The sequence below is a fragment of the Gavialis gangeticus genome, unplaced genomic scaffold (genome assembly GCF_001723915.1).
Source record: "Gavialis gangeticus isolate Ggan-Ray unplaced genomic scaffold, GavGan_comp1, whole genome shotgun sequence".
In the NCBI taxonomy this organism is placed as follows: domain Eukaryota; kingdom Metazoa; phylum Chordata; order Crocodylia; family Gavialidae; genus Gavialis; species Gavialis gangeticus.
The window spans coordinates 59,808,321-59,817,139 of record NW_017728994.1 but is presented as its reverse complement, the minus strand read 5'-3'; positions in this window follow the sequence as shown (position 1 = coordinate 59,817,139).

Here is an 8,819-nt window from a genome sequence, read left to right as displayed (position 1 = left end):
GGGCACGCTGCTGGCTCATATTTAGCATGTTGCCCACTGTAACCCCCAGGTCCTTTTCTGCAGAGCTGCTGCCCAGCCAGTCAGCCCCTAGCCTGTACTAGTGAATGGGATTTTTCTGTCCTAAGTTCAGGACTTTGCACTTGTCCTTGTTGAACTTCATGAGATTTATTTTGGCCCAATCCTTTAATTTGTCTAGGTCACTCTGAATCCTAGATCTACCCTCCAGCATGTCTACTACTCCCCCCAGCTTAATGTTCTCTACAGACTTGCTGAGGGTGCACTCTATGCCATCTTCCAGGTCACTAATGAAGATATTGAACAAAACCAGCCCCAGGACTAACTCCTGGGGCACTCGACTTGATACTGGCTGCTAACTAGACTTCAAGCCATTGACTACTGCCCTCCGAACTTGATGATCCAGCCAGTTTTCTTTCCACCTTACAGTCCATTCATCCAGCCCATAGTCCCTTAGCTTGTCTGCGAGAATGTTGTGGGAGACCATATCAAAAGCTTTGCTAAAGTCAAGGTGTATCATATCCACTGGTCTCCCCGCATCCACACAGCCAGTCATCTCATCATAGAAGGAAATCAGGTTGGTCAGGCACGACTTGCCCCTGGTGAATCCATGCTGACTGTTTCTAATCACCTTCTTCTCCTCCAAGTGCTTAGAAATGGATTCCTTGCAGATCTGCTCTATGACTTTTCCGGCAACTGAGGTGAGGCTGACTGGTTTGTAGTTCCCTGGATACTTTTTTTTCCCTTTCTTTAAATATGGCCACTATATTTGCCCCTTTCCATTTGTCTGGGACCTCTCCCAATCACCATGAGTTTTCAAAGATGATGGCCAGTGGCTCTATCCCATTGGCCAACTCCCTTAGCACCCTCAGGTACATCCTGTCCAGCCCCATTGTTTTTGTATATGTCTAACTTTTAAAAAGAGTTCCTAGCCTGTTCTTTTGCTACTGTTGGCTGGTCAGCTTCTCTCCAAACTGTGCCTGGCAGGTCTTGGAGCTGACCTTGCCTGTGAAGACTGAGGTGTGAAAGGCATTGAGCACTTTAGACTTATCTGCATCCTCTGTCACTAGGTTTCCTCCCCCAGTCAGTAAGGGACCCACACTTTCCCTGATTTTCCTCTTGTTGCTGACATACCTGTAGAAACCCTTCTTGTTTCCCTTCACATCCCTTGCTAGCTGCAACTCAAATTGCACTTCGGCCTTCCTGACTGCACCCCTGTATGCCCAAGCAATACTTTTATACTCCTCCCTAGTTGTTTGTCCAAATTTCCACTTCTTATAAGCTTCCTTTTTGTGATTTAGCTCATTGACGAGTTTCATGCTAAGCCAAGCTGGTCTTCTGCCATACTTGCTAGTCTTCCTGGGCATCAAGATGATTTATTTTGTTCCTACACTCGCAGGAAGGCTTCCTTAACGTACAGCCAGCTCTCTTGGACTTCTCTCCCCCTCAGACTGGCTTCCCAGGGGATCCTGCCCATGAGTCCCTCAGTGAGTTGAAGCCTGTTTTTCTGAAGTCCAGGGTCCTTACTCTGCTGCTCTTCATCCTTCCTTTCCTCAGGATCCTGAACTCAATCATCTCTTGGTTGCTGCTGCCCAAGTTGCTGTCCACTACTACATTCCTCACCAATTCTTCCCAGTATGTGAGCAGTGGGTCAAGAAGAGCACGGGCCCTAGTCGGCCACTCCAGCACTTGCACCAGGAAATTGTCCCCAACACCTTCCAAAAACGTCCTGGATTGCCTGCACACTGCTGTATTGCCCTCCCAGCAGATGTCAGGGAGACTGAATGCACTTCTGATTGATTCACTCCTGATAAACAAGTGAAGCTGTAGGGTTTTTCACAATGCTTTATTTATTGATGCATCTTTCATGAATGTTTATATTGATGACTGTCCAAATATGCCAATAAGCTAACCCAGTATTCCTTTAATAGGTGTAAGTCAAGAAGAAAGTAATTCATTGGGCTTGGAGAAATATGTACATGTATTTTTAAATACCCTTTAAAAGTACTTGATTGCAAAGAATACAGTTTTGAATAGTCCTGAAGTCTTCCTCCCATTGAACAGGTTTTTGATTGCTTATGACAAATCAGTTAATCCACCTGATTCATACTGGATATACTAATACAGACGAGCTGATGATAAGAATCAGTTACTGAAGTCCTGCATCTCTGAAAGCAGATTTTTTTTTCAGGTTGATTTTTTTTTTTTTCTTTTTTCCTTTTTCAAAACGTTTCACCTAATGAAGGATGGTCGCTAGGGACAGTTCAAAGGTACTCAGCCTGGCATGGGAGTGGTTACTTATTGGAGATGATATCATGTTAAAACTGGAAGAGAAAACTAGCAAATGAGCCTGCCAAGTCACAAGTCCAGATGATAATGCTCCCTTTCTCCTACGTTTGGTCTGCATTGTCTATTTAGAGTATCATGTCTTCAGGGCAGGGTCTGTATAATATAGCTGTATTACAGCACCTAGTATGGTAGGCAGCAGGTCTGCTGAGAATTACTGGGATATAAATAACACCTAATCACAAAAACAGTTATTAACAGAATACAACCCTGAGCAATTTGGGGATAAGAAACTCTACCTGCCATGCACGATGATGGTGGGTTGGGTACGTCCAGGAATTTGAAATCTAAATGTATCAAAGGTCTACAAGAGGAAATAAGATCAGGGGTGTAGCAGACCATGGGAGCCAGAGGCTACAGCCCAGCTGCAGGTGGTGATGCTCAGTACGGGAGGACTGGGCCAGCTGAGGAAGATAATTAGTGGCCACAGGGAGCCTCTTAGGGAGGGGAAGCCAGGGAGAGGCAGACAGACAAAAGGGCTAAGTACAGATGGTCAAAAAGCTAAGGCGTACCCTAGGAATAGAGGACTGTGTTGTGTTTAAAGATTTTGTGAGCTAAGCAGTAACCTCAAACCCACTACAAGGGGACACATTTGATAAGCTCATGGGTGAAATAGCCAGCGGGGAGAAGATGACAGAGTACCCCTTAGAAACCCAAATTCTGCTGTAATTAATCTAGCCTAGCTCTTGCCAAACGTGTTAGTTCATCCTGCAGGTCTGTTCAATTCTTTGAAGTCTGACTATGTTGTTTGTCTAATCTTCATACACTTGGTTCATGTTAGACCACCTGAGCCTCCCATCCAATCCTGCAAACGTTCCTGAACATGCTTGTCTTAACATAGCTTCCTAGGAGTACCCAACATAGACACAAATGTTTTCAAGAACAGAGACTTTGAGCATACTGAGGCAAATCATGGCACTGTGTTCCTGAAGGAAAGATGGGTTTCTGACTTCTTTGGAGAGGCAGCTGGGGAGAAAATAGTACATTAACCTGGAGTACTTGGTTAAGGCAACTGAATCATCAGTCTAACTAGACCTAAGCACCACTGAGAGGTACAAAGAGAAACCTCCTAGGCTATGACAAGTGGCAGGTATAAAGGATTGACTCTGCTTCCCCAAAATGTACTTTGTTTTAATGGTTCTAGCAGTTGGGGTGAAGATTTAGGAGTGAGAGGGTGGGGAAGGAAATTAATTTTACGCTTTAAATGATAAGTTCAGTCTGGTCCAGGGATCAGTAGTCATTCTACTTTATTAATGCACGTAGACAGAGAAGTTGTTATCTAGCACCTGCCAAAATTAATTTAGTCACAGTTCAGTTAAAGTTACTGTTACTTTTGGACTCAGCTTCTCAGCTCTAGCAGAGAGGCCAAGGACTGGATGAGTGTAGACTGAGGCAGGGGCAGATCCATAGGGGCTGTAGTAGCCTAGCTCAGGACACCAGAGGTTGTGGCGGTGGGAGGCAGGCAGTTTCCCCCTCCCTATACCTTCTCCCAGGCTGGTGGGGATCACTCAGGGGAGCAGACAGGGAGAGGGAACCCACTCATCATTGCCACCTCTGCTGTTCGGGACTGAGCCCAGCCCTCATACCACCTGGCTGGAGCAGGCAGGAGCTCCCTTACCTCCGTGGCAGTGGGGACATCCGCAGTGGCAGGCAGGGATGGAGAGAATGGGAGGAAAGGGGATGCATCTCTGAGCATGGCGGAGAAGGGCAGGGGTGGAGGGAATTCTTACCTATTTGGGCATTTGAAAGTCCCCAGCTGCTGCCCCCCACACAATCCGCCTGCTCTAGTGTGGGGCAGAGAGGGGAGGAGGCTGGGAGGGGTAGGTGGAGCCAGTTGCTGCTCCCTCACCCCCTTTGTGTAAAATTCTAGCTCTACCTTTGCACCAAGGCATAGGCAGATCTGCACCTTGCATAGCAGCTCTGCGTAGGACAGCACTGTCTGCCACACTGCTGGCCACATCAGTGACAAACCCAGCCACCAGCTGAGGTCGTGGCTGTATTTCACACTCCCTCCCTCTCCCCCACACAAAGGTGACTGCCCTTGTTGCCCCCCCCTCGGTTGCACTACTGGGTATAGCGCAGTGATTCACAACCAGGATGTTGTGAGATCCTTTGAAGTGGGCCACGCAATATAAATGCTCATAGGTGTTCAAACATCTACACGTGATTCATAAGAAAAACCCCGAGATTTCAGATAGGAATAGAAATCATAGAAAATTAGGGTTGGAAGGACCCTCAGGAGTTAATCTAGTCCAACCCCCTGCTCAAAGCAGGACAATCCATAGTATCAAAAACCATTCTGACCTGTTTTGATCTTTCTGAGTTCTTTGCAACAACAGAAAACTTGTTCTATTATTTTTCCTTAGTTAAAAAAAGAGTGCAAGCAAAGAGCTGGCATTTTCTGATGGGTGCCTTAAAGCTAAAAAGGTTGAAAACCAATTATGTAGAGCTTAAACCCACCTTTTACAGTTACTGGGGATTTTATCAAATTAGTGTGGCTTCTGGAAGCTTGTACTGCTAACCTCAGTAAACAACACACTTACATGTACAGTGTATTCACGTCTACTCCTTTCTGAGCACTCGGGGTGCCTATACACATGCTCCGACACGTTCTAAGGAGAGTGCTCTAGCATCGCCACAGTGTCACGTGTACTAAGCCCCCCAAATAGCTTTAAGGGGTTTTAAAATGGCTGCTGGGGTGCTTTAGTTAGTGTCCTGCGGCCCTTTTTAAACATATGGGGGCTTAATACCCACAACGCTGGAGTGCTTTAATTAAAGAGGCTCTCCAGGAACTGCTGTAATTGAAATGCCCCCCAGGCCAGCCCTGAGCACATGTATAGGCAGCCTCAAGTCTTAAAAATGAAGTGGGCTCAATGGATTCCCTAGTGCAATGAAGGAGGGCCTTCTCAGGCCTGTCCTACATTGACTGCACTAATCTACGCTCCATAAGATCATGTACCATGTGACAGCTTCTGATGTATCCCCCTCTCCCTATTCTCTCACCCTCTACCAGAGCTAGGAAGGGCAAAATCCTTACAAACCTGCTGTGCTTGCTCTCTACTAGCAAAAGACACTGTCATGTTTTGGGGATCTTCATCTGGCACAGTATGGCCAGTCTCCAGATGCTTTACACCATTGGAACAGCCTAGATAATTTGTTCCTGGTTTAAGTGTAGAGATTTGAGTCTTTTATTATTATTATTATTTGTTGCCATGTTTGATGCAGCAATACATAAGAGTTTTATGCTATGGTCTTACGGGGACCTAAACCTGGTTTATTTTTCTATCAAATGCATTGTTCTTTTCTGTTACTCTTGCCATAGAACAGGGGCGGCCAATCTGCGGTGCGCGTGATGCAAAGGGGATGGGCAGCCTCTGTGTCCAGAGCACAGCAGATCAAAGTGGGGATAGGCAGCACAGTGGCTGGGAGGGCAGGAAGCAGAAGGCAGAACAGCAGATTGTGCAGGAAGCACAAGGCAGGGAGCAGAAGGCAGAGCCATAGATCGCATGGGGGAAGTGAAGCAATGTGGCGATCGGGGAGGGTGCAGGGTTAATTAATGGCATGCCTGACAAAAAAGTTGGTCCCCACTGCCATAGGATACTATTTCGAGCCATTTGGTAAGCATGTTCTAGTTAGTATAACAGACAGCTCTCATGCAAGAGGTAAAATGTAAAAGCCTTTTGCCAGGCACTTGTTCCAAAGAAATCTGCTTTTCAGTAAGTCTTCCAGTTTTGGGCTGTTTTATCGTCTCCAAAAAGGCTCAGGGAGGCATGTGCGAATATGTTGTTTTTCAAAAACCATACTTACAAGAAGGCTGTTAAGACTGAGATTCATTTAGGATGTGTAAGTAGAACCAAAAGCAAGTGCTTGTGCCTCTTACAGTGCTATGCTCTGAAATGCATTTCTTTTGATACACTAGGTTTTATGACTCAATATATTTTAAATATTCGGGAACTGGACAGAGGACATACATTTTAGGGGCTGAATCCCTACAGTCTTTTACTTACCTAATCTTCACGGCAGCAGTCCCATTGAAGTTGGCTGGTCTAAGGTTTACTTGTACGGGTAAAGCATTTAGCTGGCTAGGACCTCTGCTTAAAACACTCAGGCCAGTGTTTTCAGAAGTGGCTGATTTTTGTTGCATTCAGTTGGGGGTGCCTAATTTATGGCCCTTAATAGAGAGTTATTTTGTATTTGTAATACAACAGCACTGGTTGGCCTTGACTCATTCTCTGAGGGCAGGTACTTGGTGCGACCTGAAAGTCAGGACTCCTTAAGGTCCTTCAGGCCTGGCACCCAAGAACAGAGGCAACCAGAATTGTGGTGTTTTGTTAATCTGGAATAATTTCCTTGACCTCATTGGAACTATTTTTAATTTCTGCCAGCATTACTGAGATGATTAAGCTGTCTTCAGGGCAGGGATCACTGTTGTGTATGTACAGGACGTAACAGAATGGGAGCCTGCAGGACTGAAGCACCAAGGTAAATACAAATAAGTAATGAAAAAGGTGACCCTAATGTCCCAAATCTGCCAATTTAAAAGAAATGCAAGGGGCGAGTACTTTTCTTTCTGAACGTATTGAGTGTAATATTCAGTTGCATGGATTTGTGTTTGTACCAAGTATAGGGGAAATGTGTGGCTGAACGTGGGAGAAGAATGAGAGAGGCAAAAGAGCAAAATGTACAAAAGCAACAAGTAAATTATGAAAATACCCCAGAGTTTAAAATTAGAACATTTTATACTGAATCAGCAGAGCTTTCACCTGCTTAGCTGGGTCAGCGCAGCTTTAACTTGAACAGCTAGCACTTCCAGGTCGGAGCCCTCTGGTCTCGCATGCCTAGGCTTAAGGACAATCTTTTAGGGAAGCATGAGCTCTTCTCTGATACTTTTTTCTGATGTATTAAGAGGGAGGGACATGCTTTTCTTTAAGCCGCCAACAATGATGTTGTCTTGTTCCACTTCTCTGCTTTCTTGACACACTTGTTCTGAATGCAATGCAAGGACAATCTTTCCTTCTTGCTTTCTTTTTTTTCACTCAGGGAGTAAAGCCACATAATTCCCAGCCCCATGGGCATTCAAATAGATCTTGAAATAAAGACAGTTGGACAGGGTCAATTTTCATACCCAAAGCAAAGATGTCAGTGCCCCTAGCAAGAACATTTCTTTTTCCTCCTGATGTGGTAGGGTTTTTTTCTATTGAGGCCTGTGGTGCAATCTCTCCTCTTCTAATTCAGTGAGGCCTACAGAACTCTTTGCCTAGCCAAGTTCCTGTTCCCCATGGGTGAAAACCAATTGCGGACCGAAAAGAAACACAACTCTTGGTACATCTCAGGCAATAAGCCCATGACTGCGCCAGACAGAGCTCCACTGGTGCCTCCTACAGGACCACTCAATGCAGTATCCCCAGTTTAAGTTGGGACTACTGTGTCACATCAGGCATGAGGGAATTTCAGTTCTATAGATGGAAGGATTTCCTAATACAGAATGAGAGCCTGGATAATATAACGTACGTAATATCAATATATTACAGAATATATAACATGAACATAATACATCCTGTAATATATGTCTTCCATGCAATTCTTCTATTAATGCAACCAAAATTGCCTTTACTTTTCTTGTGAAAGCATTATGTTGCTGGCTCATGTTGAGTTTGATCCACCATAACCCCCAAATCCTTCTGTGCAGTGCTGCTGCCTAGATAGTAATTTTATTCCCCTTCTGTATTTGTGCAAGTGTTTTTAATTCTGTATGTGTCTCACCCTACATTTGTCTTTATGGAATGTAATTAAGTTATATGTAGACAAGTTCTCCAATTTAATCCTGTCCATTGAAGGGTTTTGCAATCCCTCTCAGTTTTGTGTGGTCTTCACATTTGATCATTATGCTCTCTATCCCTGTACCTAAGTCATTAATAAAAGTATTAAATAGCATTGGACCAGGAACAAATCCCACCTGAGACTTTCTGCCTTGCTGACGTTAATTTATTAGAGTTGACTTTTGCTTGTGTTATTCAATCAATCAATCAATCAATCAATCTGCCTAATTTTCCATTTAGCCCACATATTTCCTATTTATGAGAATGGCATGTGGACTGTGGCAAAAGCCTTAAAGTCTGAGTATATTATAGTTTCATAGTTTCATAGATTTAGGGTCGGAAGGGACCTAGTAGATCTTCTAGCCCGACCCCCCGCCAGGGCGGGAGAGCAACAAAACCCCAAAACAAAAACGGGACTCAAATGAGTCCAGCCAGGTAGGCATCCAGCCTCTTCTTAAAGACCCCCAGGGTAGGGGCCAGCACCACTTCCCTTGGAAGTTGGTGCCAGTTCCTAGCCACCCTAACTGTGAAGTAGTTTTTGCGGATGTCCAATCTATACCTCCTCTCCATCAACTTGTGCCCATTACTCCTTGTTATGCCAGCGGGCGCTAGGGGAAACAGAGTCTCCCCCAAACCCTT